Raw genomic sequence first — 26,997 nt, forward strand, 5'->3', positions numbered from 1 at the left:
AGGCGTGAAGTTTCAGTTGGGGCGCTTGATAGTTATAGGGAATCGAGGAAGGATCTAAAGAGAGAGCTAAGACGAGCAAGGAGGGGACATGAGAAGTCTTTGGCAGGTAGGATCAAGGAAAAGCCAAAAGCGTTCTGTAGGTGTGTCAGGAATAAAATAATAACTAGGGTAAGAGTAGGGCCAGTCAAGGACAGTGTTGGGAATTTGTGTGTGGAGGCTGAGCAGATAAGCGAGATACTAAATGAATACTTTTCGTCAGTATTCACTCAGGAAAAAGATAATATTCTGAGATCCAGGCTATTAGAATAGATGGCATTGAGGTGCGTAGGGAAGACCTGTTGGCAATTCTGGACAATGTGAAAATAGATAAGTCCCCGGTGCCTGATGAGATTTATTCTAGGATTCGCTGGGAAGCCAGTGAAGAGATTGCTGAGCCTCTGGCTTTGATTTTTAGGTCATCCTTGGCTACAGGAATAGTGCCAGAGGACTGTAGGATAGCAAATGTGGTCCCTTTGTTCAAGAAGGGGAGTAGAGATAACCCCGGTAACTTTAGGCCGGTGAGCCTAACGTCTGTGGTGGGTAAAGTCTTGGAGAGGATTATAAAAGATACGATTTATAATCATCTAGATAGGAATAATATGATTTGGGATAGTCTTCATGGTTTTGTGATGGGTAGGTCATGCCTCACAAACCTGATCAAGTTCTTTGAGAAGGTGACTGAATAGGTGGACGAGGGTAGAGCAGTTGATGTGGTGTATATGGATTTCAGTAAAGCGTGTGATAAGGTTCCCCACGGTCGGCTATTGCAGAAAATACGGAGGCTGGGGATTTAGGGTGATTAAGAGATGTGGATCAGAAATTAGCTAGTTGAAAGAAGGCAGAGAGTGGTGGTTGATGGGAAATGTTCAGAATGGAGTTCAGTTACGAGTGGCGTACCACAAGGTCTGGGGCCGTTGCTGTTTGACATTTTTATAAATGACCTAGAGGAGGGCGCAGAAGGATGGGTGAGTAAATTTGCAGACGACACTAAATTCGGTGTAGTTGTAGACAGTGCGGAAGGATGTTGCAGGTTACAGAGGGACATAGATAAGCTGCAGAGCTGGGCTGAGAGTTGGCAAATGGAGTTTAATGTGGTGAAGTTAGAGGTGATTCACTTTGGAAAGAATAACAGGAATGAGGAATATTTGGCTGATGGTAAAATTCTTGGTAGAGTGGATGAGCAGAGGGATCTCGGTGTCCATGTACATTGATCCCTGAAAGTTGCCACCCAGGTTGATAGGGTTGTGAAGAAGGCCTATGGTGTGATGGCCTTCATTGGTAGAGGGATTGAGTTCCGGAGCCATGAGGTCATGTTGCAGTTGTACAAAACTCTAGTGCAGCCTCATTTGGAGTATTGCGTACAGTTCTGGTCGCCTCATTATAGGAAGGACGTGGAAGCTTTGGAACGGGTGCAGAGGAGATTTACCAGGTTGTTGCCTGATATGGAGGGAAAATCTTCTGAGGAAAGGCTGATGGACTTGAGGTTGTTTTCGTTAGAGAGAAGGTTAATAGAGGCATACAAAATGATCAGAGGGTTAGATAGGGTGGACAGCGAGAGCCTTCTCCCGCGGATGGAGGTGGCTAGTACGAGGGGACATAGCCTTAAATTGGGAGGGGGGGGGGGGGTAATAGATATTGGAAAGAGTTCAGAGATGGGTTTTTTATGCAAAGAGTGGTGAGGCCGTGGAATGCCCTACCTGCAACAGTAGTGAACTCGCCAAAATTGAGGGCATTTAAAAGTTTATTAGATAAGAATAAGGATGATAAGGGCATTGTGTAGGTTAGGTGGCCTTTAGTTTTATCCATGTCGGTGCAACATAGAGGGCCGAAGGGCCTGTACTGCGCTGTATCATTCTATGTTCTATGTTCTATGTTCAGCACTTATTCTCAATATCGGAGAGTCCAGCCTTGGATGTTGGAAAGGAAGATGTGGATTATTGGACAATATAGACCAAAAGAAGAGGAGAGAGAGAGAGGAGCAGACATAAACTTTTGATCGGAATAGAGCAGAGGAGGAGGGCGGCAGAAAGAGAGAGGAGCAGCGGTGGAGTATTGGATCGGTATAATGCAGGGGAGGAGGGGCAGAATAAGAGAGGAGCAGTGATGGAATATTGGATCGGTATAGGGCAGGGGAGGATTGGGGGAGAAAAGCAGGGTTGAGGTATTGGAACAGATATAGAGCTGGGGCGAGACAGGGTGAGATAGAAGATCTCTGCTCTCTATCTCCACTGCCGAGTTCTGTACCTATCCAATGCTCCATCTCCTCTCTTTCTCTCTTCGGCTCTCGATATCGTTTCAATATACCGCTGTGTTTCTCTCTCTCAGGATTATTCTTGACAGCAAAGCACACTGTTAAGTTTCGGACTAACCATTATTTATAAGGATGTGCTGCAGCTGGCTTGATGTTTACTAAAATGATTGGCGTTGGCTTCAGAAACATTTGAGAAAGTCGATAAATTTGTGTATACCTGCTCTCAAGCACGCTCTCATACTCCAAGTCTATCACAGGCTCTCACACATGTTTTTACTCTGCGGCTCTCACACCCGGCTCTGACACTCCGGATCTCACACTCCCTCACTCACATTGCGCTTCTCAACCCCCTCTCACTCCCGCTCTCCCACTCTGGCTCTCTCACACCGGCTCTCACACACCGACTCTCACAAACCGGCTCTCACATTCCAGCTCGCACATTTCGGATCTCACTCTCCGGCTCTCACACCGGCGCTTACACTACAGCTCTCACTCTCCAGCTCTAACTCTCACCCTCTCACACTCCAGCTCTCACACTCCGACTCTCACACTCCCCCCTCACACTCCCTGTCTCACACTCCCCCCTCATAATCCCCCTCTTACACTCCGGCTCTCACACTCCGGCTCTCACACATCGGCTCTCACACTCCGGCTCTCAAACACCAGCTCGCGCACTCGCACATTCAGCCTTCACACTCCCCCTCTCACACTCCAGCTCTCACACTTCGGCACTCACACAGTGGCTCTCACACTCCGGCTCTCACTCTCCAGCTTTCATACTCCGGCTCCCACACTCCGGCTCCCACACTCCGGCTCTCACACTCTTGCTCTCACACACACTTTCTCATATGGACACACACTCTTCGACGTTCACTCTCACACAGTCACTCTCTCACACGTTTACACTCTCACACACACAAACTCACACTTTCTCATACAGGCATACTCTCATCAACGTTAACGCTCACACACAGTCACTCTCAGACGTTCTCTCTCTCTCACTAACACTTTCTCATATACGTGCATTCTGTTCGACGTTCACACTCACAAACACACACTTTCTGAGAAGTTCATTCTCTTACATACCCAAGCACATTCTCACAGACAGAAAATAAAGACGGAGGATGGGAGCAGCAGAAGTGAAGGCGAGCGCGGGACGGCAGCGAGATCCGGCCGGGAGAAGCAGGCGACAACAACACGAAACACAGCCAAGTATTGCACACTGTAATTATCCCCCCGGCACCCAAATGTATATTTGCCTCCCCAAACCACCCCCCCCCCACCTCCGCAAACTGTCGCCTACTTATGTGGTGTAAATAATTTTGCCAGGTGTACAGAACTGCCTCTGTCGTGCTGGTGCACAGTACCCTACCAGTTATTCTATTTCATATTTATTGTATTTTTTGCTACTATGTACCATTTCCTTCTCATTGGTATGTTGGGGCGTGCCCTTCTCTTCTAGATATATATATATATATATATATATATATATATATATATATATAGATAGATAGATAGATATATGTATATATATATAGATAGATAAGTGTTTCTTATCCTGTGTACATAACGGTAATTATGCCTTGTTCAAAAATTCAATAAAAAACATTTGTAAAAAAAAAAGATGATGACAATTTATTGCTAGACTAGTTTGGATGGCTAGTTTGTCAACAGAATACCATTTTGTTATCATCACACCTGGCTGAAGGAGGGCATAGTTTCTCAATGGACACACTGCAATTCTGTCAGGAGACAGTTCAATATTTGGGATTTCAGCTGCAGCAAGGACACCGGAGGCTTGGGTCTTACAGCGTACGGGCAGGAGCAAGTGTACCAACTCCTCGCACGAAAATGGGAACCTTTTTCCTTCCTCTATAGAGAGATGGACGCAGTATCGCGCAAGGTTACCCTACAGGGCGCCCCTTCAGCTATGTCCAGAAAGGGAGTAATCATTTCGTAATTTAAACAAGCCATGATTAGCGCCCCTGCCTTGGGTCTTCCTAATTTCAGCAAGCCGTTTACTCTTTATGTGAATGAAGCAGGGGGATGTGCAACAGGGGTCCTGCTGCAAGAGCATTGAGGATGGAAAAGACCCCTTGCCAGTACCCGGTGTGGTAAAGGGTATGCCAAATTGCTTAAGAGCAGTGGCAGCCACAGCGAACATAGTTGGAAAAAAAAACAGTTTTGCTGCTGCTTAATTCGTCCGCAACGTAGCATTTTACTGCGGCTCGATACACTGGATACGAAGGAATCCTCTCTGAAACTAAATTTTCTTACAAGCGAGCGCCAGCTGTCAACCCTGCTGCACACTTGCCCACGCCGTCGGAAGCAAAACATATGTATGATCATGATTGTTTACAATTGGATGAAACCACCGTTCCCTGATTTATTGAGTCATCCACTAGAACATCCAGACATCATCTTTTTCACCAATGGGTCAGCAAACCGACCAAATGATATGACCGTCCTGGCCGGCTATGCAATGGTAACTCAATTCAAGATAGTGGAAACTTTTGCTCTGCCTTCGGGAACGTCTGCTCAAGCGGCCGACTAGTTTGCCCTTACTACAGCATGCATTCCAGCTAAAAATAAAACAGTCAATATTTATACTGATTCCCGATGCACTTTTGGGGTAGTAATGATTTTGGCGAATTACAGAAAAACAGGGGACTCATAACTTCCTCCGGCCAACATATTCAACATGCTAAATTGGTTTTAAATTTACTAGGTGCTGTTCAGCTGTTCAGTAAGATAGCCGTTTTGCAGTGTGAATCACGTATTACCGCAGAGGGTGAAGTCACATGCGACAATAGATTTGCTGATAAAACAGAAAAGGAAGGAGCAATCAAGCAGCAGCCACAACTGAAAGCGGCTGCAATTGAACTTCCATCCACCATAACAGAACCAATGTTTAAACAGGCACAGGATCAAGCCTCCCCACAGGAGCATTGCTCTTGGCTAAAATAAGATTATTATCAAGACAATTGTGATAGGTGGATAAGGGCTTTGAGAATAGACCAAACGTATGGAGCTCTCAGAGAAATTATACGTTTAGAGGCGGAATTTAAATATTCAATTCCCGATGTAGTTAGAAATCATGTGGATTAACAGAGGGTTAAAACTGGGAGATTAGCAGCAGAAATGGATTAAGAATAAGTTCATAAATCAAAGCTTAGTTTGAGACATCAGTTTCAGCCTTTGAGGGACAGAAACTGGGAACATGAGAAATACTCAAATGGTAAAAGTAAAGGTGATCTGATGGGAGATAATAAGGAGAGGGTACCTCAGATTTAAAAAGAAATCCAGGAGGGTGGAAATTCAATGTAAAGTTTCAAATGTTTTCACTGTAATAAATTAGACCATGTGAAGTCACAGTGTTGGTGGTTTAAGAAAAGAAGAAGACAGTGGGGTTTGTTAAAGTGGTAAAGGAAAACACAAGTGAAGCGAAGGAGTTGCAAAAGACTGCACTACCTAATCAAGAGGTGATTGATAAGGAGGTGCCAGATCTTTTTAAAGAATGTACTAGTGTTGGTAAAATTTTATCATGTGTATCAGGAGGAGCAGGTAATGAAGTCACAATTTTAAGTGATACGGGAGCTAGTCAATCTTTGATGGTAGGAGATGAGGAGTTGTGTAGTCTGGGAAGAATGTTGCCAGAAAAGGTGGTAATATGTGGAATTCAGGGTGAGAGGAGTAGTGTTCCATTAAATAAGCTAAGGTTGGAAAGTCCAGCGAAGAGTGGTGAAGTGGTAGTAGGAGTAATAGGGAAATTATCTTGTCCAGGAATACGGTTTATCTTTGGTAATGATATAGCTGGATCGCAGGTGGGAGTGATGCCTACTATGGTTGATAAGCCAGTTGAAAATCAGACAACTGAAGTGTTGAAGGCGAATATACTGAGTTTCGGATACCAATGGGTATTATGAGTGACGGGGAACTGATTTCACTAGCAAATTGACAATGCCATAACAGAAGCCAAGGGATTTGATGGAAATTGCATCTGACATATCAGCCACAATCCTCATGAATTGAGGAAAGGGCGAATGGAATAATTAAAATGGCAGTTACAAAAGTGTGTCAACAAAATGGGCTGTTATGGCCAGATACTACACCCATAATAATGTATGCCTTGAGAAATCAGAGAAATCGTAATACGGGTTTCACCCCGTATGAGATATTAATGGAACATTCCATGGCAACTGGAACTAAACCCCCAATGACTCTAGCGGCAGAGCCTTAATATGGGCAGATGAGGCATCACTAAAATATGCCCAGGCCATCTGTGAAACCGCCGGATAAAAAGAAAAAAAACATGAAAAGGTGCAAAAGGCTCAGATTCATCCAAAAGAGGGTCATATACACCGTTTTAATTCTGGAGATCAAGTTGATGTGAAAGCACTAAACAAAGATTATTTTTCTTCTATGTGGGATGGACCCGACCAAGTGTGGCTGACAACCCGAACAGCCGTTAAAGTAAAAGAAAAGTCAGGTGAGATCCAAGCAACTCGTGTAAACTACATCACACAGACCTTTGAGAGTACCTGCGAAAAGCTGAGCTGAAGAGAATGACAGCGTTGATGTTTTTACATTGTCATATTAATCCAAAATCATGCAGAGGGTGATGTGTTGGGTATGCTGGGTCTGCGAGGACTGTGTTTACCATAGCAGTGAGAGAGACAGTCTTCCAACTCTTGGAGAAATGCAACTATATTTCATTGAACTACCAACTGAAATGAAATGAAAATCGCTTATTGTCACGAGTAGGCTTCAATGAAGTTACTGTGAAAAGCCCCTAGTCGCCACATTCCGGCGCCTGTCCGGGGAGGCTGGTACGGGAATCGAACCGTGCTGCTGGCCTGCTTGGTCTGCTTTAAAAGCCAGCGATTTAGCCGAGTGAGCTAAACCAGCCCCTGGTTGAACATACTTAGACTGTCGGTTGACACTATGCTGTGTTGACTGGAGACCTTAGGCTAACCTGACCAGACTATTTTAATACCACATGGTGCATGTCCGTATTATTGCTCACGGGCTCTGGCTGTGTCAGAGGCTGCATCCCAAGAGAGTGGGAAAATTAGTGCACTCTGACTGAATCGTTGCCGTGTCCTGTCTGGTGATTGACTGCTGTATTCTGTGTGTTCCTGTGTCATCATGTGTGCAAATCAATGTCTGTCTGTGCACCATCATATATTGTGTGTATATTATGACAGAGGGTAAACTGCATACTACCACCGTAATATACATGTACCACTCATATGCAGAGAGGGTGAATAAATTCAGTTGTTGGGTTTGTACACAAATTCCCAGGTGCTCGAAGGAGGGCTTCCCTGTTTGACTGATCCCATTCGCCAGTAAAGACATAGCAGGTTGGGCTGTCAAACAAAATAGTACAGGACTTGGTGAAGATCCACAGAAGAAATTAGATTGAAGATTAGCTGGATACGATATGAATAAGTTTGAGGAATGGTGGGGGACTAGGTTTAATGTAACACGTCAACCGCCCTGGTTGGACCTTCCCAATTATTCTAGAGTCCCAAAGGGAAGTATATGCTTCAAGAATCATAAAACATGTGGGACCCACTCAGTAGGCACCAGTCAATGCGATCAGACCTTGAATTGACAACCCCCTATGTTCCACCTTACAGCTGAAGGCCTGTTCATCTTTGATTGCTCAGGAGTTGAAAATCGAACAAGTGGAGGCTCGTGGGAAGGAGATTGATTAGACTAATGGTGACTGATAGTAAATGCAACCTGACCGCATATAACAACACCTATTTCATCTGTGGCCATACCAGAACATTGGGAAGGCTCCTGCTATTTGGGATAGGTATTCCCTTATGTGCACTACATTCAGCAATTGCAGGACCATCCCCATCATAGGACGAAACAAAGTTTTATGACATTGGTACAAATACTGGGACTAATGATACCACAGTTAGGAATAGCCACTAATGCATACAAACTACGCGAACTAAGAGACAACCTTGATCGGTCGCTAATTACACTGCAGAAGCTGTTAACCAGATGGAAACTGAGATGGTTGCTATAAGATTGGTTGCCCTGCAGAATCTTGATTTCTTGTTAGCTGAAAAGGGAGGCACGTGCCCTGATAGGAAGTGACTGTTGGACATACGTCCGTTATAACTTAGAAAAAACTGATAATCTGGTGGATCACATTCGTAGAGAGGTAACACGATCACACGACGAAAATGAGGGATGGGACTTTGGCTTTGGATGGTAGGATCGTCAGAACAGAGTTTTGTGTTATGGATTATGAAGTCTATTGTGTTCTTCTTTGTCGCATGTTTGTTTTGATGTTGTGCAAGGTTTTTTATTGGGCAAACACGGGAGAACAGCCTTAGCCGCCTTGCCTCCTTGCTACCAGACTCAGAGCACGCAGGGAACTGTCAAACATCCGTTCCCCTATCATTGTCACCACACTTCTCTACGGAGGCCATGGTAATTTACTAAAAGGTGTTGATCAAAAGATCAGCAAGGAGGGATTTGTGAAAGGGAAGTTAATGAGTTACCAATTTAGGAACATGCTGGGAATATTGACAATATGTTAGCACTGCTTTTGAGCGAAAATAACTAGGTCAATTAATGTAAACTAAATAGTGATTAGTATTTTGTACTGGCCTTATTATGATAAGTTTTTCTTCCGAAGGACAACAGATTGCGTACTCGAATTGTTTTTAAACCAAGGGCAGAATATTCATATTTCCTCTTGCGTATGTTCCCGAGCTTTAACTCTTCAAATTTGTTTGTTTCACTCTATAAATACAATGCTTTTTTCACGGTATTACTCAGAGTGCAGTGCACTAGTTTTTGCAGCTGGAACACTCACTCTCCACAAATATATTTGTGTCAATAAATTTCCTTAAATCGAACATCGAGTATTTGTCTGTATTACGATTTCCACGACAGGATAGAATAATCTCCTGTTGAGGATGTCTCAATTTGAAATGACAGACAGCTGTGTTGCCTCCGGTTTCCTCAGCTTCAGAAGATGCATTGTCTTCAGACAATATCGCAAATTACCTGAAAGCCAATTCGGTGACACGTATATTACTATCGTCAAATTATAGACAAATTGGTTGTTTTCCAACAATTAAAAAATCTTTCAGGTATAAAAGGGCGGGGGGGGGGCGGTCTGGAAAATCACTTTGGGACAGTGTAGTGTGTTCAAAAAGAGAGGGGTGTTGAGAGAAACTTGTATGTCGAGAGAATTACGACAGATGTTTCCAGAAAGGAATTGAGAAGTGTTTTTACAAGATATTCTAATTTTCTGAGCCATCAATTCAGATCCTGGTCGGGCAGCATGGTGGTGCAGTGGTTTAGCATTGCTGCCTCATTGCGCCGAGGCCCCTGGTTCGATCCCGGCTCTTGGACACTCTCCGTGTGGAGTTTGCACATTTTCCCGTGTTTGTGTGGGTTTCGCCCCCACAATGCAATTATGTGGAGGGCAAGTGGATTGGCCACGCTAAATTGACCCTTAATTGGAAAGAAAGAATTGGGTACTCAAAAATTCGTTTAAAAACAAATCACATCGTGTCTCAGAAGTCACCAGAAAGAATCGGACACCCTAAATGTTAAAACAAATGGTCCATTTGTATTCCAGACTCTACTCTAATCAACCACTAGCTCCCGGAGACTCGGAGTAACAGGAATGCCTCCAGGTTCCCTCAATCTCTGAATGTTCTTATCTCCCTCTGGCTGAGCTCCTGAATATTACACTCCCACTCTGATGAGGATGGTAGAAATGAAGCCAGCACTTGGCACAACACGGTGGGCAATATTGATACACAAGCGCCTGCAATAAACCTGGCAGTTACTATTACAATCATGACACACACTGGTCCGCAGTACAGGCAGAGGCAGCTGATACTTAAAGCTGCTCATGTTCCTGCAAGAAGAGTGGTGGGGGACGGGAAAGAGTGTTAGAATGTTGAGTAACGTGAGTGAGGGAAAGGCATTGAAGGAAAGCAGAACATCAGAGAGAAGGGGACAGATGGGACTGAGTGTAAAGGTAGAAATGAATGATGCTGCAAAGCGTGGGTGAAGTTTGGAACTCACTTATGTAGATAACAATGCATCTCAGGTCAATTGGTCATTTTCAATCTAAGATGATTGTTTGTTTTCCAAAGGTTTAAGTTTATGGGGTAAAGGTGGGAAGATGAAAAATGGTCACTTTCAGCTACAATCTCATTGGGAAACACAATGGGCTCTATGTGCATGACGGTCTGCCCCTGTCTGTAAGAAACACAAATTTCCGGATTCTGGCGGTCTGGTTCCTTGGATTGCATCTCCCTATGGAGGAGCAGAATGGGCGAAGGGGCGAAATCCTGCTCTGCAGGAAAGGCTGGAGGAGCGGAGAGTGTGCACAGCAATGCATAGCTGGAGGGGCTGATGAAATCGGGAGGGAGGCGGGCAGGAAATACATTTTTGCAAGAATCTGTCTTCCAAACAATAATTTCACAATAATTCACTACTTCACTGTAATGAGAGGAGATTTGCATGAAGACAGTGAACAGGAATGTGGGAGTTGGCCCAGCTCTGGAAATCCCCTTCGTTTATGGATGCGATGGGAGAACGTGGTGTGATTGATAGTAGTGAGAGTAAGTCAGTATTCAGGTGTTGACAGCAGAGAGGGCGAGGGCTCATTGTTTGAGTGCTGATGGACAGATGTCTGATAGATAGTAAACGTTTCTAAAAATATATAAAACAAAAAAGAGTGGCTCAGGAAAATATTGGTCCTTTCGAGGATGAGAAGGGTTTCAATAATGGGAGATGAGGAAATGGATGAGGATCTCAACAGGTTTTTTGGTTCCGTCTTCACAGTGGAAGACATAAATAACATGACAGTGATTGATAGAATAGAGGCTATGACAGGTGAGGACCTTGAGAGGATTGTTTTCACTAAAGAGGTAGTGATGGGCAAGCAAATGGGGCTAAATGTACACAAGTTTCCTGGCCCTGGTGGAATTCATCCCGGAGTTCTAAAAGAGATGGCTAGGGAAATTGAAAATGCACTAGTGATAATTTAGCAAAATTCACAAGACTCTGGGGTGGTCCCGAAGGATTGAAATTATGAAAGGTGACAACACTGTTTAAAAAAGGAGGTAGGCAGAGATCGGGTAATTATTGGTGAGTGAGCTTAACTTCGGACGTAGGGAAGATGCTGGAATCTATCATCAAGGAAGAAATAGCGAGGCATCTGGACAGAAGTTGTCCCATTGAACAGTCGCAGCATGGGTTCATAAAGGGCAGTTCGTGCCTAACTAATTTAGTGGAATAATTTGAGGACATTACCAGAGCGGTAGATAACGGGGAGCCAATGGGTGTGCTGTATCTCGATTTCAAGAAAGCCTTTGACATGGTGCCAGACAAAAGGTTGCTGCATAAGATAAAGCTGCATGGCATTAAGGGTAAAGTAGTAGCAAGGATAGAGAATTGTTTAATTAATAGAAAGCAAATAGTGGGGATTAATGGATATTTGCTGGTTTGCAATCAGTAGCTAAGGGGCACAGCCTCAAGATAAGTGGAAGTCGATTTAGGACTGCGTTTAGGAGGAACGTCTTCACCCAAAGGGTTGTGAATCTATGGAATTCCTTGCCCAGTGAAGCAGTTGAGGCTCCTTCATTAAAAGTTTTTAAGAAAACGATTGGTAGTTTTTTGAAGAATAAATGGATTAAGGGTTAAGGTTTACGGGCCGGAAAGTGGAGCTGAGTCCACAAAAGATCAGCCATGATCTAACTGAATGGCGCAGCAGGCTCGAGGAGCCAGATGGCCTACTCCTGCTCCTAGTTCTTATGTTCTTATGTTAACTGGTTGGGTGTAGGAAGGAATTCGGATTCAGTGTTGAACAGGACAATATGTTGCACACATCTGGGCTTGGCTGCTACTTGACTCTACCTGATCCACCATCCACCTGGTCAAGTGCGAGAACTCATCATATTTCTCCCTCTCTAGCTCTGCAGAAGTGTCCTGCAGAGTCAAACAAGTAACTGGGTTCTCTCTCCGCAGGTGCCGCCTGGTCCTCTGAGGGTTTAGAGCACTTTATCTTTTAATATGCTGACACTGCTGTTCGACTCTTTAGGGAACATTCCCTGCAGACACGATGGACCAAATGGCATCCAGTCCCTCAGGAGCCTGGTCATGTGACCATGTTGATGCAGAGAGCCTGAATTGGCTGCTCTGTGATTGGTTGCTGATTCCCTTTGTGATGTCACTGTTCATTCCTGGTTAATTTGCTGTCAGTCTAGATTCAATAAAATCTGAGATGGATTTGCAGGTATCATATCATTTAATAATAACTAACTTGCAAGGCTGGCCTACTGGGAGAACTTCAGGACACACAGCCGCCTCCTGTAAGTTCCACAGTAAGTGAGACAGAAGACAAAAGGGTTTCTGCTGATGTATTCAAACACACAGTAAGAGTCACATATAAGCTTCCCATTGGTCATTCTATACACCTCCTGACCTGGCCCTATATCCTAATTGGTCACTTTGCATTGTAACCCCAGCATCCTTTTCACTATTCTCTCCACGAGGCAAAGCTCCCCTCCCCCTTCCTAGCCATGCTGTGTTCATCCCTTTGTTCTCTGTCTGTGAACACATTACCCTCATGGTCCTACGGTCCACCCTCTTCGTTTGTTCACTTCCTCATCACCAGGTGATAGGTTTGATCCCTGGCCACATTGTACCAGTTGTAGTGACTATGGGCGGCAGCTGGAGTTGGCAGCGGGCCCTGCGACTGAGGGTCATCCATATCAAACATGACATACGAAAGGAAACGCACAACTGAATATGAAAACCATTGAATCAAAATTAATTCATCACAAATATGGTGAAATTCATGATAGTGCAAGTTAAAGAACTAACTCTACTTTATGTCAGTTACTGATTATGGATGATAAGGGCATAGTGTAGGTTAGTTGGCCTTTAGTTTTTTTCCATGTCGGTGCAACATCGAGGGCCGAAGGGCCTGTACTGCGCTGTATCGTTCTATGTTCTATGTTCTATGTTCAACTCTAGCTGGCATCTAGCAGTTGTGGAAGAGCTGCACATGTTTTTATTCAAACGCTGTTTCAACCAACATGTTTTCCCCTTCCCAAATTTCCCTTTATAATGTGGGGGTGAGCTTCCTTCTTGAACAGTTTCAGTCCCTGCGGTGTAGGCACATCCACAGTGCTGTTCGGGAGGGAGTTCCAAGATTTTGAGCCAATGACAATAACTGATATATTATCAAGTCAGAATGGTGAGTGTCTGGGAGGAGAACTTCCAGGTTTCCAAATGCTCGTATTCCCAAGTTTCTGCTGCTCTGAACCTTCTGGGTGATAGTGGTCCTGGGTTCGGAGCGTTCTGTCGAAGGACCCTTGGTAAGTTTCTGACTCTTTTTAGCTGATACTCGTAGCTGTTATAGTCAAGAGTGGTGGAGACTGTGAATGTTTGTCGACGGGTTTCAATAATGTTCACATAATATCTCTAAATCTGCAGATGGAGCAATGTTGGGCTCGAGGGTGAGCTGTGAGGATAATGCAAAGATGTTTCAGTGTTATTTGGACAATTTGAGATAGTGGGGAAAGCATGGCACATACAGTGTAATGTGGATGAATGTGATATTATCCAATTTACCGGCAAAAACAGATAGACAGATAATTATCTGATTGGGAGAGGGGATTGTGTAACAAGAACTCAGTGTCCTTGGACATTGAAGGTAAGCATGCAGGTTCCGCAGACGCTGCAAAATACAGGTGGTATGTTGATCTTCATAGCAGGAGGTTTGGAGTACAGGAGTAGGAATTTACTTGCTGCAAATATACAGGGCCTTGGTGATACCGCACCAGGAATTGTGTGAGCAGTTCTCGTCTCATTCGCTGAGGAAGAAAATTCTAGCTCTGGAGACAGTACAGCAAACGTGCATTGGTCGGATTCCTGTGATCATATGACTGACGGATGAGGATAGATTCAGGTGGTGACTGGAGTTTCGGAGAATGAGAGGGGATATCCCGTAGAAACCAATACATTTATAATAGGAGCAGACAGAGTAGATGCAGGAAAGATGTTCCCAAGGACGGGGAATCAATAACCATGGGTAACAATGTAAGCTTACAGGGAAAGCCATTAGTACACAGTGGAGCTGGAGGATGCAGGTCGTGATCTAAACTAATTCTTTGTGTCACTATTCACTCGTGAAAGGCCCGGTGTGTGTCTAAATCAGGGAGAATGACTGTAATAAAGTTTTTAAAAATTAATATAGACAGAGGACGTTCTGAATGGCCTGGTTGGCTTAGAATTGGACATATCTCCATATGAAATGTATCCCATCTGCCGAGTGAGGCAAGGAAGGGCGTAGCAGTGGCGCATGCAATAATTATCAATTTCTTTTTGGACACAGGAGATGTGCTGGAGGACTGGAGAATAGCTAATGCGGGACCATTATTCAAGGAGGAAGGAAGGGATGAACGAGAAAACTGCCGGCAACTGGGTGATATCATTATTTCACAGAGCCACATCAAATGTTCTAGTTAGATTGTTTAGTGATAAATGAGTGATTGTGTATTTCACCGAATTACATCAATTGTCCGGGTAGGATTGTTTAATGATAACTGGGTGATATCATTAATTCACAGACCCACATCAAATGCTTGGGTGAGATTGTATCATGTCAACTTGGAGGTATCATTATTTCACAGTTCCACATCAAATTATTGCGTGAGATTGTATTATGTCACTTGAGTGATTTATTTCACAGACGCACACCAAATGTCTGTGTGAGATTGTAGTATGTCAATTGGGTGATATTATTATTACACAGGCCCACATCAAATGTCTGGGTGAGATTGTATTATGTCAACAGGGCGATATCATTATTTCACAGCCCCTTGATCAACTGTCCATCTGACATTGCTTTGTGATGACCGGGAGATATCTTTATTTCACAGGCCCTCATTAATATCCGGGTGAGATTGTTTAGTGATAACTGGGTGATATCATTATTTATAAGCCCACATCAATTGCCGAAGTTAGATTGTTGTGTGTCAACACGGTGTTTTCATTATTTCACAACCCACATCAAATGTCCACGTGAGATTCTTTTGTGACAACTTGGCGATATCATTATTTCACAGACCCACAACAAATCTCTAAATCACATAGTTTTGTGATAACTGGTGGGTGATATAATTATTTCACAGACCCACAACAGTCTCCAAGTTAGATATTTTTGCGATAACTGGGCAGCATGGTAGCATGGTGGTTAGCATAAATGCTTCACAGCTCCAGGGTCCCAGTTTCGATTCCCGGCTGGGTCACTGTCTGTGTGGAGTCTGCACGTCCTCCCCGTGTGTGCGTGGGTTTCCTCCGGGTGCTCCGGTTTCCTCCCACAGTCCAAAGATGTGCGGGTTAGGTGGATTGGCCATGCTAAATTGGCCGTAGTATCCTAATAGTAAGGTTAAGGGGGGGAGTTGTTGGGTTACGGGTATAGGGTGGATACGTGGGTTTGAGTAGGGTGATCATTGCTCGGCACAACATCGAGGGCCGAAGGGCTTGTTCTGTGCTGTACTGTTCTATGTTCTATGTTAACTGGGTGATATTATTTCACAGATCCAGATCAAATGTCCGTCTGAGATTGCTTTGTGATGACCGGATGATGTCGTTATTTCACAGGGCCTCATCAATATTCGGGTGAGATTTTTTAGTGTCAAGTAGTGGTTGATATTATTATTTCACAGGCCCAGATAAAATTTCGGAGTGTGATTGCTTTGTGATAACTGGGTTTTATCATTATTTCACAGACCCACATCAATGTCCGAGTGAGTTTGCTTTCTGATAACTGAGTGAGATACTATTCACAGACCCACATCAAATATCCGGTAAAAATTGTATTGTGTCACCTGCGTGATATCGTTATATCAGAGGCCCACATGAAATGTGTGGGTGAGATTGTTTTAGGTCAACTGGGCGTTATCATTAGTTCGCAGACCCAAATCAAATATCTGGTTGAGATTGCATTATGTCAACTGGGTGATATCATTATTTCACAGGCGCACATCAAATGTCCTGTTGAGATTATTTTGTGATAACTGGGTGATATTATTATCTCAGAGGCCCACGTAAAATACGCAGTACGATAGCATAGTGGATAGCACAATGGCTTCACAGCGCCAGGGTCCCAGGTTCGATTCCCAGCATGGGTCACTGTCTGTGCAGAGAATCCACGTTCTCCCCATTTGGGCGCATGTTTCCTCTGGGTGTTCCGATTTCCTACCACAGTCCAAAGGCGTGCAGGTTAGTTGGATTGGCCATGACGAATTGCCCTTAGGATCGATAGAGTTGCTGTGTTACACAGATGGGGTGGAGTGATGTGCTTAAGTAGGGTGCTCTTTCAAAGAGCTGGTGCAGACGCAATGGGCTGAATGGATTCCTTCTGCACTGAGCGCTTTTCACAGACCCACATCAAATGTCCGAGTGAGATTGTTTTGTGATAACTGGTTGATATCACAATTTCACAGGCTCAACCTCACATGTCCCAGTGAAATTATTTTGTGATAACTGAATGATATTATTATTTCACAGTCCCTCATCAAAAGTCTGGGTGAAATTGTTTTGCGTCAATTGGGTGATATCATTATATCACAGATGCACATCAAATGTCCCGGTGAGATTATATTATGTCAACTGGGTGATATCATTATTTCAGACACATACAGCAAATCTATAAGTTAGATTGTTTTGCGAAAACGGGGTGAGATCATTATTTGACAGGCCCACATCAAATGACCGAGTGAGATGGTTTTTCAATAACTGGGTGGCATCATGATTTCACAGACCCACATCAAATGTCCGGGGGAGATTGTTTAGTGTGAAATGGGTGAAATCATGTTTTTACAGGCCCACATTAAATATTCGGGTTAGATTACTTTGTGTGAACTGGGTGATATCATTATTTCACAGGCCCACATCAAATGTAGCAGTTGAAAATGAAAAATGAAAATCGCTTATTGTCAGGAGCAGGCTTCAAATGAGGTTACTGTGAAAAGCCACTAGTCGCCACATTCCGGCGCCTGTCCGGGGAGGCTGGTACCGGAATCGAATCGGGCTGCTCGCCTGCTTGGTCTGCTTTAAAAGCCAGCGATTTAGCCAATTGAGCTAAACCAAAGAGTTTTGTGTCAACTGCGTGACATCATTCATTCACATATGGACATCAAATGTCTCGGTGAGATTGTTTTGTGTCAAATGGGTGATACCCTTAGTTCGCAGGTCTACAACAAATGTCCGGGTGAGATTCTATTGTGCCAATTGTATAATATCATTATTTCACAGGCCCACATTAATTGAGGGGCTGTTTAGCACATGGCTAAATCGCTGGCTTTGAAAGCAGGCCATCAACACGGTTCGTATTCCCGTAACAGCCTTGCCGAACAGGCGCCGGAATGTGGCGACTAGGGGCTTTTCACAGTAAATTCATTTCCAGCCTACGCGTGACAATAAGCGATTTTCATTTCATTACTGAGTGATAGTGTTTTGTGTCAACTGGATGCTGTCATTTGTTCACAGGCCCACATCAAATGTCCGCGTGAGATTCCTTTCTGTCACTTGGGTGATATCACTATTTCACAGGCCCACATTAAATGTCCGAGTTAGATTATTTTGTGTCAAATGAGTGATATTATTTCACTGGCCCACATCAAATATTGGGTGAAATTGTTTTCTGCTAAATGCGTGACAGCATTATTTCTGACCCAATCCAATTATGCGGGTGAGATTGTTTTGTGATAACATCGTGATATCATTATTTCACAGACCCACATCAAATGTCCAAATTAGAATGTTTTGTGTCAACTGGGTGATGTCATTATTTCGCAAGCCCGCATATAATGTTCGAGTAAGATTGTTTTCTGGCAAATGGGTGATATCGTTATTTCAGAGGCCAACATCAATTCTCGGAGTTAAATATTTTTCTGATAACTGGGTGATATCATTGTTTCACAGGCCAACATCGAAATTCCGAGTGAGATTGCTTTGTGATAACAGGTGATATCATAATTTCACAGACCCACATCAAATATCCGGGTGAGATTGTTTTGTGATAACTGGGTGATATCATTATGTCACAGACTCACATCAAATGTTCGGGTGAGATTGTATTATGTCAGCTGGGTGATATCATTATTTCACCGACACACATCAAATCTCTGAGTTAGATTGTTTTCTGATAATTGGGTGATATCATTTATTCACAGTCCCACATCAAATGTCCTAATGAGATTGCTTTGTGATAACTGGGTGATAACATTATTTCACAGACCCATATCAAATGAAATGCCCGGGTGAGATTGCTTTGTTCAAATTGGTTAATATCATAATTTTACAGGCCCACATGAATTTCCGCATGCGAGTGTTTTGTGATAACTAGGTCATGTCAATACTTTGCAGACCTACATCAAATAGCCGGGTGAGATTGTATTGTGATAACTGGGTGATATTAGAAAATTAGAGCACACAACCTCTATCCCAGATAGATTGTTTTGGGTCAACTGGGAGATGTTGTTATTTCACAGGCCCACATCAGATAACCGGGTGTGTTTGGTTTGTGTCAACAGGGTGATTTCATTACTTCACAGGCCCAAACTAAATGTCCGATTTAGACAGTTTTGTGTCAAATGTGCGATATCATTATTTCACAGACCGACATCAAATGTCAGCGTGAGACTGTTTTGTGACAACTTTGAGATATCATTTTTTCAAAGACCCACATCAAATGTCCGAGAGAGTCACTTTTGTGCCAATTGGATAATATCAGTATTTCACAGGCCCACATGAATTTGTTTTGTGATAACTGGGTAATATCATTACTTCACAGATCCACTAAAATATTCAGGTGAGATTGTTTTGTGTCACCTGATGTGATATCATTATTTCACTGACCCACATCAAATGTCCGAATCAGTTAGTTTTGTGATAACTGTGTGATATTCATTATTTCACAGGCTCACATCAAATGTCCGGGTGAGATTGTGTTGTGCCAACTGGGTGATGTCATTATTTCACAAGCCGACACCTCATGTCCAAGTGAGGATGTATTGTGTCAAATGGGTGATATCATTATTTCACATGTCCACATCAAATCTCTGAGTTAGATATTTTTCTGATAACTGCGTGATATCATTATTTCACAGACATTCATAAAATGTCCGAAAGAGATTGCTTTGTGATTACTGAGTGATATGATTATTTCACAGGCCCATGTCAAATGTCCGGTTGAGATTGTTTTGTGTCAAATGGGTGATATCATCATTTCACAGGCTCGCATCAAATGTCCGCGTTAGATTGTTTTGTTTCAGTGGGTGATATCATTATTTCGCAGGTTCACTTCAAATGCCGTGTGAGTGTGTTTTCTGATAACAAAGGCATACATCAAATGACGGAGTTAGATTTATTTGTGTTAACTGAGTGATCTAATTATTTCACAGACCCACATCACACGTCCGAGTGAGATTGTTTTCTGATAACTGAGTTATATCATTATTTCACAGACCCACATCAAGTGTCCGTGTCAGATTATTTTTTGTCAACTAGGTGATATCATTATCCTAGAGGCGCCCATCAAATGCATGAGCGATACCGTTTTGTGTCAAATGGGTGATTTTATTATTTCATACAGCCACATCAAATCTCCGAGTGATATTGCTTTGTGATAACTGTGTGAAGTCATTATTTTACAGAGCTACATCAAATGTCCGAGTAGGATAATTTCCTGATAACTAAGATATCATTATTTCAGAGCCCACATCAAAGTTCCGAGTTTTGTATATAGAATGTACAGTGCAGAAGGAGACCATTCGGCCCATCGAGTCTGCACCGGCTCTTGGAAAGAGCACCCTACCCCCTACCCAAGGTCAACACCTCCACCCTATCCCCATAACTCAGTAACTCCACCCAACACTAAGGGCAATTGTGGACACTAAGGGCAATTTATCAGATTGTTATGTGTCGAGTGGGTGATATCATTATTCCAGAGCCCATATCAAATCTCCGAGTTGTGATAACTGGGTGATATCGTTATTTGTCAGAAAGTAACACATGTCGGAGTTAGATTAGACAGAGAAGGCATAGAATTTACACTGCAGAAGGAGGCCATTCGGCCCATCGTGTTTGCACCGGCTCTTGTAAAGAGCACCCTACCCACGCCCACACCCCATCCTATCCCGGGAACGCCACCCAACACGAAGGGCAATTTTGGACACTGAGGACAATTTAGCAAGGCCAATCCACCTAACCTGCGGATCTATGAATGTGAGAGGAAACTGGAGCACCCGGAGAAAACCCACGCACACACGGGGAGAACGTGCAGACTCCGCACAGACAGTGACCCAAGCTGGGAATCGACCCTGGGACACTGGAGCTGTGAAGCAATTGTGTAAACACTATGCTACCGTGCTGCCCACGGTACTTTTGTGCTAACCGGGGGAAATCATTACTTCAAAGACCCAAATCATATGTCCCAGTGAGATTATTTTCCGATAACTGGATGATATCATTATTTAACAGACCCACATCTAATGTATTACGAGAGTGTTTTGTGTCAACTGAGTGACATTATTATTCCAGAGGCCCACATCAAATGTCCGGGAGAGATTGTTTTGGGCCAACTGGGTGATTGCATTATTTCACAGACCCAAATCAAATAAACGGTTGAGATTATTTTGCGTCAAATTTTGATATCATTATTTCTCTGACCCACTGCAATGTCCGGGTGAGATTGTTTTGTGATAACTGGTGGGTGACATCATTATTTCACAGAGCCACATAAAATGTCGGAGGAAGATTGCGGCGTGATACCTGGGTGATATCATTAATTCACAGACCCACCTCAAATGTCCGAGTGAGATTGCTTTGTGATAACTGGGTGATCTCATTATTTCACAGACCCACGTCAAATGTCCGAGTGAGATTCTTTTGTGATAACTGGGCGATATCATTAGTTCACAGATGCACATCAATTATCCGAGTGAGTTTCGTTTGTGATAACTGGGTGATGCCATTATTTCAAAGGCCCACTTCAAATCTCTGAGTTAGATAGTTTTATGATAACTGGGTGATATCATTATTTCACAGGCCCACATCAAATGTCCGAAAGTGATTGTTATGTGTCAACATGATGATATCATTATTTCACAGGCCCACATCAAATGTCCGGTAGAGAACGTTTTGTGCTAATTGGGCGATATCATTTTCACTGGCCCTCGTCAAATGTCGGGTGAGAATTCATTAAATCAACTGCGTGATATCATATTTCACAGGCCCACCTCAATTGTCCAGGTGAGATAGTTGTTTGTCAAGTGGGTGATATTAATATCCACAGACCGACATGAAATGTCTGGGTCAGTTTGTTGTGTGTCATCTGGGTGATATTTTTGTTTCAAAGACCAACATCAATGTCCGCATGAGAATGTTTTGTGCCAACTGGGTGGTATCCTTATTACACAAGGTTACTTCAAATGTCGAATGAGATTATTTTCTATCAATGGGTCATCTCATTATTTCACAGATCCACATCATATGTCCGCATCAGAGTCTTTTGTGCCAACTTTGCGATATCATTTTTTTTTCACAGGCCAAATAAAATGTCCCAGTGAGATTGTTTGTTGATAACTGGGTGAAAACCTTATTTCACAGGCGTACATTAAATTTCCGGAAGAGATTTTTTGGTGATGCCTGGTCTACATCATTATTTTACAGTCCCAAAACAAATGCCAGGATGAATGTGTTGTGTGTCAACTAGGTGATATAATTATTTCAGAGACACATATCAATTGCTGAGTGAGATTGTTTTGTATAATCTGGTTGAGAACACTATTTCACAGACCCACATCAAAAGTCCGGGTGAGATTGTATTGTGATAACTTGGTGATATCATTATTTCACAGACACACATCAAATGTATGAGTTAGATTCTTAGATGATAACTGGGTGAAATCATCATTTCACAGAGTCACATCAAATGTCCGGGTGAGATTTTATTAAGTCAACTGGTGGTGGCTTTATTAAACAGCCCCGCATCACATGCCCCAGTTTGATTGTTGTGTGTCAACGGGGTGATATTATTAGTTGACAGACCCACATCAAATATTCGGGTGTGATTGTCTTGCGTCAGCTGTGTGATATCATTAATTCACAGAGACCCACAGCAAACGTGCGGCACAGGCCGCAATCTCACTGGTACCCCAAAAAGATAAAGACGTGACGGAATGTGGATCACACAGGACCATTACTGCTGAACGTGGATACATAGAACATAGAACAGTACAGCACAGAACAGGCCCTTCGGCTCCAGGGTCCCAGGTTCGATTCCCGGCTGGGTCACTGTCTGTGCGGAGTCTGCACGTCCTCCCGGTGTGTGCGTGGGTTTCCTCCGGGTGCTCCGGTTTCCTCCCACAGTCGAAAGATGTGCGGGTTAGGTGGATTGGCCATGCTAAATTGCCCGTAGTGTCCTAATAAAGTAAGGTTAAGGGGGGTGGGGGGTTATTGGGTTACGGGTATAGGGTGGATACGTGGGTTTGAGTGGGGTGATCACACAAAGTTGCTGGCCAAAAGGCTGGAGTGTTGTGTACCAGAGGTGGTCGCAGAGGACCAAACGAGAGTTGTCAAGCTTAGGCAGCTCGCAGTGAATACCAGGCGGCTACTGAATGTGATAATAACCTACCCAGGGGAGGGGACACCAAAAGGTATCGTCTGAGGCGCAGGCTGGGAGGGCCGAAGGGCCTGTTCCTGTGCTGTAATATTCTTTGTTCTTTGTTCTCACTGGACGTAGAAAAAGCCTTCGACAGATCGAATGGAACTTCGTCCTCGAGGCACTGTAATGGTTTGGGTTATGAGAGAGATTAGCCACCTGGACAAGGCCCCTGTTCTAACACCTCCAGGAAAGGGCTGCCCGCCGTCCCCACTCTGATTTGCGCGAGCGATCGAACCCATGGCCATAGCCCTGAAGGTCGCAAAAACTGGAAGGGATCGAGAGGAGACAGAGAGCAGAGTCACACTCTGTGCAGATGACCTTCTCCTCTACAATTACTGAATGTGTTTGGAAACTTCTAGGGTTACAAACTTAACCTTGGCAAAAGCGAGGCATTCTCAGTGAACCCGAAAGGGGGAGGGACAGAGATGAAGGGGCTCCTGTTTATAAGGGCCCAGAACAGATTCCGTTACCTGGGGATCCAAATAGGCAGAGACTTGACACAGATCCTCAACGGAACCTGACCAGCCTGTTGGAGGAAGTAAGAAAAGACCTTCAGCAGTGGAGATAAGTCCGACTCTCCCTGGCGGGTACAGTGCAGACGATCAAGATGAACCAACAGCCAACGTTCCTCTTCCTGTTTAGATCCATCCCTATCCCTTTGCCTTTTTCCTTTCTAATCATGGCATTTGCGTGTGTGTGAGGTGGGTGGGGGGGGGGGGGGGTGGAGGTGGAGGGGGTTGTAAGAATCCGTGAATTCCAAAACTGACACTGCAAAGAGGAAACTTCAGTGGGGGAATGGCTCCACCGAACCTACAATATCACCACTGAAATGAAAAAAAAGAAAATCGCTTATTATCACAAGTAGGTTTCAATAAAGTAACTGTGAAAAGCCCCTAGTCGCCACATTCCGGCGCCTGTCCGGGGAGGCTGGGACGTGAATCGCACCGTGCTGCTGGCCTGCTTGGTCTGGTTTAAGTCCAGCAATTTAGCCGAGTGAGCTAAAACAGCTGAACTGATCAGCAACGGTAGAAAAATTGAGAGGTGCGTACAAGAACCCGATACAGATTGGGTACAGATGGAGTCGGCATCCTCTAAAGGAACAACCCTCCGGCCTTGGCTCCAATAGCACTGCCATCCTCCGCAACAATGTACACAACTTGCCCAGTGGTAGCAGCCACGCTGTGAACGTGGACCCAATTGAGAAGGCACTTCGGGTTGGAAAAAATGTCCCCCACGGTCCCCATATGCTGCAAACACAGATCCCCCCTCCCTCCCCCCCAGCCACGCTAGGTACCAATTTTTAAAAAATGGTTGGCGGGTCGTGGGAACACTGATGTTCGGGGCTTCTACATAGGGCGCATGAGCGACACTGGTCGAACTGACGAGCAAGTGGAAACTAGCAAAGGACAGAAATTGAGACACAACCAAATGAAGCCCTTCCACCGAAAAGTGACAGCTGGGTACACCAGGGCCCCAGAAAATACACTACGAGACCCACTTTCCCGAACCCTTCCCCTCTACCCCAGCCCCCCTTTCCTTAACACTTCCCCTCACTCCCCCCAGCCCCCCTTTCCCTAACCCTTCCCCTCCCCCCAGCCCCCCTTTCCCTAAACGTTCCCCCTCCCCCCAGCCCCCCTTTCCCTAACCCTACCCCTCTCCACCCAGCCCCACTTTCCATAACCCTTCCCCTCTACCCCCAGCCCCCCTTTCCTTAACACTTCCCCTCTCTACCCCAGCCCCCCTTTCCCTAACCATTCCCCTCTCTCCCAGCCCCCCATTCCCTAACCCTTCCCCCTCCCCCAAGCCCCCACTTTCCCTAACTCTTCCCCTCCCCCCAGCCCCCTTTCACTAACCCTTCCCCTCTCCCCCCAGCCCCCCTTTACCTAACCCTCCCCCTCTCCCCCAGCCCCCTTTCCCTAACCCTTCCCTTCACTCCCCACAGCCCCCTTTCCCTAACCATTCCCCTCTCTTCCAGCCCCCTTTACCTAACCCTTCCCCTCACTCCCCCCCAGCCTCCCTTTCCCTAAACCTTCCCTTCTCTCCCCCCAGCCCCCCTTTCCCTAACCCTTCCCCTCTCCACCCAGCACCACTTTCCATAACCCTTCCCCTCTAACCCCAGCCCCCCTTTCCTTAACACTTCCCCTCTCTACCCCAGCCCCCCTTTCCCTAACCATTCCCCTCTCCCCCAGCCCCCCATTCCCTAACCCTTCCCCCTCCCCCAAGCCCCCACTTTCCCTAACTCTTCCCCTCCCCCCAGCCCCCTTTCACTAACCCTACCCCTCTCCCCCCCAGCCCCCCTTTACCTAACCCTCCCCCTCTCCCCCACAGCCCCCTTTCCCTAACCATTCCCCTCTCTTCCAGCCCCCTTTACCTAACCCTTCCCCTCACTCCCCCCCAGCCTCCCTTTCCCTAAACCTTCCCTTCTCTCCCCCCAGCCCCCATTTTCCCTAACCCTTCCCTTCACACCCCAGACCCCCTTTCCCTAACCCTTCCCCCACACCCAGCCCCCTTTCCCTAACCTTTCCCCTCACCCCCAGCCCACTTTCCCTAACCCTTCCCCTCTCCCCCCAGCCCCCTTTCCCTAACCCTTCCCCTCCCCCCGACAACCCCCCTTTCCCTAACCCTTCCCCTCATCCCCAGCCCCCTTTCCTTAACTATTCCCCTCACACCCCCCAGCCCCCATTTCCCTAACACTTCCCCACCCCAGCACCATTTCCCTAACACCCCCTCCCCCCAAACGCCCCTTTCCCTAACCCTTCCCCTCTCCCCCCAGCCCCCCTTTCCCTAACCCTTCCCCTCCACACCAGCCCCCCTTTCCCTAACCCTTCCCCTCGCCCCCCAGCCCCCTTTCCCTATACCTTACCCTCTCCCCCCCGCTCCCTTTTCCTAAAACTTCCTCTCTCTCCCCCAAGGCACTTCGGGATGGAAAAAAATGTCCCCCACGGCCCCCATATGCTGCAAACACAGATTCCCCCCCCCCCACCACCCCCAGCCACGCTAGGTACCAATTTATAACAAATGGTTGGCGGGTCGTGGGAACACTGACGTTCGGGGCTTCTACGTAGGGCGCATGAGCGACACTGGTCGAACTGACGAGCAAGTGGAAACTAGCAAAGGACAGAAATTGAGACACAACCAAATGAAGCCCTTCCTCCGAAAAGTGACAGCTTGGTACACCAGGGCCCCAGAAAATACACTACGAGACCCACTTTCCCGAACCCTTCCCCTCTACCCCAGCCCCCCTTTCCTTAACACTTCCCCTCACTCCCCACAGCCCCCCTTTCCCTAACCCTTCCCCTCCCCCCAGCCCCCCTTTCCCTAATCCTTCTCCTCCCCCCAGCCCCCCTTTCCCTAAACGTTCCCCCTCCCCCCAGCCCCCTTTCCCTAACCCTTCCCCTCTCCACCCAGCCCCACTTTCCATAACCCTTCCCCTCTACCCCCAGCCCCCCTTTCCATTAACATTTCCCCTCTCTACACCAGCCCCCCTTTCCCTAACCATTCCCCTCTCCCCCAGCCCCCATTCCCTAACCCTTCCCCCTCCCCCAAGCCCCCACTTTCCCTAACTCTTCCCCTCCCCCAGCCCCCTTTCACTAACCCTTCCCCTCTCCCCCCCAGCTCCCCTTTACCTAACCCTCCCCCTCTCCCCCCCCAGCCCCCTTTCCCTAACCCTTCCCTTCACTCCCCCCAGCCCCCTTTCCCTAACCATTCCCCTCTCTTCCAGCCCCCTTTACCTACCCTTCCCCTCACTCCCCCCCAGCCTCCCTTTCCCTAAACCTTCCCTTCTCTCCCCCCAGCCCCCCTTTCCCTAACCCTTCCCATCACCCCCAGACCCCCTTTCCCTAACCCTTCCCCTCACACCCAGCCCCCTTTCCCTAACCTTTCCCCTCACCCCCAGCCCACTTTCCCTAACCCTTCCCCTCTCCCCCCAGCCCCCCCTTTCCTAACCCTTCCCCTCCCCCCGAACCCTTCC

The sequence above is a fragment of the Scyliorhinus canicula genome, chromosome 30, assembly GCF_902713615.1.
Source record: "Scyliorhinus canicula chromosome 30, sScyCan1.1, whole genome shotgun sequence".
Classification (NCBI taxonomy): Eukaryota; Metazoa; Chordata; class Chondrichthyes; order Carcharhiniformes; family Scyliorhinidae; genus Scyliorhinus; species Scyliorhinus canicula.